This window comes from Rutidosis leptorrhynchoides, chromosome 8 (assembly GCF_046630445.1).
Source record: "Rutidosis leptorrhynchoides isolate AG116_Rl617_1_P2 chromosome 8, CSIRO_AGI_Rlap_v1, whole genome shotgun sequence".
Classification (NCBI taxonomy): domain Eukaryota; kingdom Viridiplantae; phylum Streptophyta; class Magnoliopsida; order Asterales; family Asteraceae; genus Rutidosis; species Rutidosis leptorrhynchoides.
The window spans coordinates 290,999,354-291,007,446 of NC_092340.1; positions in this window are offsets into that span (position 1 = coordinate 290,999,354).

Sequence of the window (8,093 nt, forward strand, 5' to 3'; positions counted from 1 at the left end):
CTCGTATCTCCAAACCTTGGTACCCAAATTCTTTCAGCCATATACCGGGTTCCATCTTCACGAATATTAAGATGTTTCTCCGATCCTTTGGGTATTTCATTCTTCAAATTTCCTTCTTTCGAAACTCCTTGTTGCGCCTCCTTTAATCGAGTAGTAAGATTAGTATGAATTATTATATTCATAGCTTTTACTCGAATAGGTTCCCTGTCCTTTCTACTTAAAGCGTCGGCTACCACATTTGCCTTTCCCGGGTGGTAACAAATCTCGAAGTCGTAATCATTTAACAGTTCAATCCACCTACGCTGCCTCATGTTTAGTTGTTTTTGATTAAATATGTTGTAGACTTTTGTGGTCGGTATATATAATACATTTGACCCCATATAAGTAGTGCCTCCACATTTTTAATGCAAAAACAACAGCGCCCAATTCCAAATCATGAGTCGTATAATTCTGTTCGTGAATTTTTAATTATCTAGACACGTAAGCAATTACCTTCTTTCGTTGCATTAATACACAACCGAGACCTTGCTTTGAAGCATCACAATAAATCACAAAATCATCATTCCCTTCAGGCAATGACAATATAGGTGACGTAATCAACTTTTTCTTCAACAATTGAAACGCTTTTTCTTACTCATCCTTCCATTCAAATTTCTTCCCTTTATGCGTTAATGCAGTTAAGGGTTTTGCTATTTTGGAAAAATCTTGGATGAATCTTCTGTAGTAACCAGCCAATCCTAAAATTGGTGTATATGTGTCGGAGTTTTCGAGGTTTCCCAGTTTTCGACGGTTTCAATCTTTGACGGATCGACCTGAATACCTTCTTTGTTCACTACGTGACCAAGGAATTGAACTTCTTTCAACCAAAATGCACATTTTGAAAACTTAGCGTACAGTTTTTCCATCCTCAATAATTCTAGAACCATTCTCAAATGTTATCCGTGCTCTTGGTCATTCTTAGAGTAAATAAGTATGTAATCAATGAAAACAATGACAAACTTGTCAAGATATGGTCCACACACTCGTTTCATGAGATCCATGAACACGTCTGGTGCGTTAGTCAAACCAAACGAAATAACCATAAACTCATAATGATCGTAACGCGTTCTAAAAGCAGTCTTTGGAATATCATCTTCCTTTACCCGCATTTGATGATAACCAGAACGTAAATCAATCTTTGAATAAACTGACGAACCTTATAGTTGATCAAATAAGTCGTCGATTCTCGGTAGTGGATAACGGTTCCTCATGGTAAGTTTGTTCAACTCTCAGTAATCGATACACAACCTGAATGTACCATCCTTCTTTTTGACAAACAAAACAGGAGCTCCCCAAGGTGATATACTTGGTCGAATGAAACCATGCTCCAAAAGTTCTTGTAATTGACTTTGTAATTCCTTCATTTCGCTGGGTGCGAGTCTGTATGGAGCACGAGCTATCGGTGCAGTTCCAGGTACAAGATCTATTTGGAATTCAACGGATCGGTGTGGAGGTAGTCCCGGTAATTCTTTCGGAAATACATCGGGAAATTCTTTTGCGACAGGAACATCATTGATGTTCTTTTCTTCGGAATTGATTTTGTTGACGTGTGCAAGAATGGCATAGCAACCTTTTCTTATTAGCTTTTGCACCTTCAAGCTACTAATAAGATTTAACTTCGCGTTGCTCTTTTCTCCGTACACCATTAAGGGTTTTCCCTTTTCGCGCAGAATACAAATCGCATTCTTGCAACAAACGACCTCTGCTCTCTCCTTTTTCAACCAGTCCATGCCGATTATCACATCAAAACTCCCTAACTCTACTGGTATTAATTTTATCTTAAATGTTTCACCGACCAGTTTAATTTTTCGATTCTGGCATATATTATCGGCTTTAATTAATTTACCATTTGCTAATTCGAGTAAAAATTTATTATCCAAAGGCATTAATGGACAATTTAATTTGGCACAAAAATCTCTACTCATATAGCTTCTATCCGCACCCAAATCAAATAAAACATAATCGGGTTTATTGTCAATAAGAAACGTACCCGTTACAAGCTCCGAGTCTTCCTGCGCTTCAGCCGCGTTAATATTAAAGAGTCTTCCACAGCTTTGACCATTATTATTCCCCTGGTTTAGACACATACTTTTGTAATGGCCCTTCTTCCCGCATCCGAAATAAGTAATGTCGGCATTTTCTGTTCCTTTAACCCCTGGTCCATAAACTTCACACTTTACCGCACCATGCCCCTTTCTATTACACTTGGTACATGATACCGAACAGTAAGTAGTCGGATGGTACCCTTCACACCTTTTGCACGGAATTTTCTGGTTTTTGATGCCATTGTTGTTATTGAAATGGTTGTTGTTGCGATTGTTATTGTTGTTGGGACGGTTGTTGTAGTTGTTGTGGTTGTTATTGTAGTTGTTGTTGGGATTACGATTGATATTGCGGTTGTTGTGATTGTTGTTGCGATTATGGTTGTGATTGTTGTTGTTGTATTGGTGACCCTTGTCACTGTTTTCTTCCCACTTTCTCTTGACTAGTTTTATTTTGGCCTCCTCGGCAGTCTGCTCTTTAATCCTTTCCTCAATCTGATTTATGAGTTTGTGAGCCATTCGACTTGCCTTTTGCATTGATGTGGGCGCGCTTGAACTCACATCCTCCTGAATCCTCTCTGGTAACCCTTTCACAAATGCATTGATCTGCTCTTCTTCATCTTCGAACACTCTTGGACACAATAGGCACAACTCGGTGAATCGTCGTTCGTATGTGGTAATATCGAATCCTTGCGTTCGTAATCCTCTAAGCTCTACCTTTAGCTTATTGACCTCGTTTCTGGAATGGTACTGCTCATTCATCATGTGTTTGAATGCTGACCACGGTAGTGCGTAAGCAGCATCTTGTCCTACCTGCTCGAGATAGGTGTTCCACCATGTTAACGCAGTACCTGTGAAGGTATACGTAGTGATGTGTACGAGGTGTAGTACGAAATAGATTATGTTTTACTACGAAATACTATTAAATATGATACATTTTTACACAAGTTATTTATTTATTTATAGAATGGGATATACCTAAACCTTGCTACAACACTTATAGGCAGTGTACCTAATCGTAGAGTAGTGTAGTTTTTAGTAAGTCTGGTTCGTTCCACAGGGAGCTAGCTGAGTTTAACGCTATATTTATTTTAAACTATATTTGTATAAAAATATATATATAAGTAATATTATTATTGTTATAAAAGGGGGTTTATACCGTTTAGTGATCGGTTTGTCGATTTTATGTCTTAAGTCACAATTAAAACCTAATGTAAAATATTAAATATAAATATAACTTAATTTAAAGCGTAAAGTAAATGACGATAAATAAAAGTGCGATAAATAAAAGTACGATAATTAAAAGTGCAATAATTTAAAGTACGATAAATAAAATGACGATAAATAAAAATACGATGAGATATAAATTAAAGGAATTATGCTTATTTAAACTTCCATAATCATGATGTTTGACGTGTTGATTTTAATTTATTACCATGGGTTAATTGTCCTTTGTCCTGGATCATTTGATACGTCCATCTGGTTTTTGTCCATAATGGTCCATCAGTCATAAATATAAAGTGCGAGTGTCCTCGCCAAATTAACTTTATACCCGAAGTCAAATATTCCAACTAATTGGGGACTTAAATTGTAACAAGGTCTTAATACTTTGTTAATGATTACACCAGGATATCGACTGCGTGTAACCCAAAGTTCTAATACTTTGTTAACAATTACGCCAAGTGTCCTTGTACGTAATCCACCCCTGTTTTAATGAGTCCATTGACTATTAATCCATCCCCGTGTCCGGTTAAATGAACGATTATTAGTATTTATAAATATCCTGCCCATCGTGTCCAATCGAGTGTATGTATTTATTTTAATTACCTCAAATTGTAAATCTCTATATTAAATTAACGAACTATCATTCAGTTAAACAAATATAAAGCCCATTAATAGCCCATATTCCAATTTCCACAAGTGTCGGTCTTTTGTCCAAACCCCAATTATGGTCCAAAGCCCAATAACCCAGTCTTAATATTTAGTCCAACATCACGATTACTTCGGCTTAAATAAACATAATAATAACTTAGCTACGAGACATTAATTTAAAAAGGTTGAACATAACTTACAATGAGTATTAATCGCGTAGTGTTACACAGACAGAAATTCGACTTACAAATTTAAAACATTCGCCACTATAACCTTATTATTATTAACTTAATATTAAAATTATAATTATAAAATAAATATAAATATATTTGAGAGAGTGCAGAGAGTTGATTGAATAAGGTGTACACAAACTCGCAGAAAACGTTTCAATTTATTGGACTTGGGCAGCTACAGTGTTCCATGCGATCACATGGTTTTTGTGCCTCCAGGCCATGCGACCGCATGGCTCCCTTTTACAGCTCAGGTACTTTGTTTTCTTATTTGCCGACGGTTTTTAATATAAATATAATATATAAATAATTTATAGAATTATTTATATATTATATTATATTTGTGTGAATAGTTGACTTGTAATTTTAGCTCTGTTGCGTCGCGCGTTGATAGTTGGTTCATGTCTCGGTTTCGGATTTTCGAACGTCCTTGCGTACTATTTAATATCTTGTACTTTGCGTTTTGCGGCTTGTACTCTTGTAATTTTGAGACGTTTCTTATCAATAAATTGAACTACTTGGATTGTACTTTGTACTTTTTAACGTTTTGGTCGTTTGCGTCTTCAAATTGTCGAATCTGTCTTTTGTCTTCACCTTTTAATATTTAAACGAATATCACTTGTAAATAGAACAATTGCAACTAAAATCTTGTCTTTCTTGAAGGATAATGCTATGAAATATGTGTTCGTTTTTAGCATTATCAAATATTCCCACACTTGAGCGTTGCTTATTCTCAAGCAATATAGAACTTGAATAAAAACTTTACAAGAATCACTTCTTTATTCTTCACACTTTGTACATCAGTGATTTTAATACGGCGGTATGAACAATGATGGTAACGATGTGGTTTACAGTCCCACATGACTATAAAAATTTAGATCCTTTAAGGAAATTGGATCTTTATGAAAACATTTGATCTTTTGAAAATTCAATCTAGCTTTTACTCTAAATTAGTTTTCCAGAATAACCCTTCACTGGTGTTTGCAAATTATTTTTGTGGGTTTTGTGGGTTTCAGATTTGAAAATTTTAGCTCAAAACTTATGGTTTTGTGTCACCCACTTGCTAACCTTGTATTGGGAAAGTAACACGTCCAGTGTACTTGCTCCGTATATTACCTTTCAGTAAACTACCATCCGGTTGTAAAGGAAAGCGTTGAACAAGCAACTTTTAAGGCAATGTCTAATGACATGCTTTTGATTATGGTCTATATCGTGTCGGATGCAATTACTATCCTTTGTAGGAGCAATAGTAAAGATCACCCTATAATTTTTCGGTCTGGCACAAGGTCCTGTCTTCAACCATGCTATGCAACCACCGTTCTTACGGTTGACACCCGATTTAGTTCAGGTGACCTAATGAATTCCAGGTGAATTCCTAGGATTTTACGTTCAATGGTAATGAACGCATTGAAAATGGGTTTTCAGAAAACAAATCGGTTTGTAATTTTGATCAAAATATTTTCTCTTTCAAGCTCGAGTTTAGATATCATCGAATTCCATGAGTTTGTAATTCTCAATCTTTAAGGTCAATCTCAAGGATTGAGTAATATCAGGCTTAAATGCTGTTTTTTGATCTTTAAGGAGATTATCCTTTCTTGAGGTCTGATTCATTAGTCTTATAAGCTAATTTGCACGGTGCCGCCCATTGTACGAGACAGATCCTCTCATGGTTAGGATAAGTCTGACCACTTGGCGACCCTGTTTGATGCTGAGGTCCGTGGATTTCCAGCTGATTTTCGAGAAAACTTTTCAAGGTTTTTCGTAGTCTCTACAAATGGTATGGACGACAACTTCCTGACCTAAATCAAGAAGCGCGTGTCTTTTTCTCGGAAGACTGTACTTCCTTATAAATTCTATTTATATTACAATAAACTGGGTAAAACTGATTAATATTGTCCAAAACAAAAGTATCTTCAGTTATTTGTACAAAAATATGTGATATATATTCTAAATAACTTGGTAAATTTTTCCCACACTTGGCTTTTATTTTTCTTTCTTTGTCTTTTTATTCTCTTCTATTCAATTTTAAATGAATTCAAGCGTTTTGGGTTGTTTCTCAATTTATGTCCTTTCCGAGGTAACAATAATTTTGGTGTTAACACCTAGTTTTATCGTTTATAAATATGTATAAACATGATTTTGAGTTCAAAAAAAAAAAAAAAAAATTTTACTAGAAGTGGGTAGTCAGTATATAAGACTAGGGATGTTCTTTATTATCAGAGAGCACTAGATTCTAATACAACTACTGCTTTACTAGTAAAGTTTAACGGTGGCTATTAAACCAAGTGTATAAGTTAAATTTTTAAAACCGAAAGAATTTAATCCCTTCCCACACTTAAGATCTTGCAATGCCCTCATTTACAAGAAATCAGTAACAATTTAAATTATTGAGGGTGATTAGCGTAGAAAAATGATTAAAGTTTACCAAAGTTTCCAAACATATTGTTGATTGTGTGAATGATAAATGGTGCACATCATTTGTTCATTCCTGCAGTTGTTATATCACATTTATTTTGCATCTTGTCGTCAAAATTAGTTGCTTTTGCTGAACTTAATGCCAGTCTTTGAAAATACGCTGTTTTACCCTATTGTGTACATGAGATAAAGTACATACAATACAAATATAAACATGCATGGTAATTTGAAATGGGACTTAATATCCCACTTTCAAATTACAGAAATGAAATATTAGTACACAATAATAAAAATGTTAAACATTACATAAAAGTATCAAAATGTTAAATGTTTAGCATAAATAGATAAAAATAATAAAATATAAGAAATCACCAATGGAACACTGATGAATTGGATAGGGATTCCAGTTCATATCATCGCTCAAGTTCCATGGTTGGTGATAAGTGTCCTGGTAGGCTTGATTGGGGTCGTACAGGTCAAAGGGTGGTCGCATGTCAGGCTGATGTGGTGGATAGTAAGCAGATCGAGTCGGGATGTAGTTATTTGGTACCTGATACGATAGATGGCTTATGATTTGGTGCTGATGAACTTGCCAGCTATCGTGTTGGTGTCGCCTGGAAGTCTCATACTCATTCGCGGCTTGCCACTGCTTATAGTGACGATGCCTATCCTCATTACTCATTTCCACCTCATCTATACGCTGGAAAACGTCAGTAAAACTATCCCTAATGACATCCCTGATGTCATCTACTTCCTCCATCTCCTCATTCGAACCCCTCTCTACCTGTGGATGGGTGCCATGATATGGTATTGGCATATTGTGCCTCCGTTTTAGTACCTTTGCACCCTGATAAACCTACAAACCTATAGTATCGGTTTGTTCCTCAACCACCATCATTGGACCCCCGTGTTCCCTATCTACACCTAAATACTCTCCAATGAAAGTAACAAAAATGCCTCCTCCTATTATTCCCCTATCCTGTATTCCTTCCACAACTTTGGACAAATAAAACCCAACACAGTAGGGAATATTAACAAAGCCTCTAGTGTCTCGAATGCACTTAAGGTAGAATAAATCGTTTAGAGTCATTTTCTCCTTGTTTTTACCTCTTTGTGTAATCGAGTTAGCTAAAAATCTATGTATTATACGAAGCTCTGCTTTGTTATTGTCTAAATAGGAGTGTCTTCCTGCCCGTGTAAACACATTAAAATTTGATATACGCCTCCATATGGCGTTAGCATCAAAATCTCTATCTACCCTCTCACCGTGATAAATTAAAGCTGTACAATCAGGTGATAATAATTCAGTGGGGGTGTAAACCTGTAAAGCTCTACCCATGTCTATCATAGACATCCTGTACCTTCTACCTCCAAGTAAAAACCTAAGAAAACTCTTATCGTCTAACCTATCTACATCCTTATTTAAGGCTATAGTACTCATTAGCTCAACACACCACTCCTTATATACATGCCTACGAGTGGTAAATAAACGTTC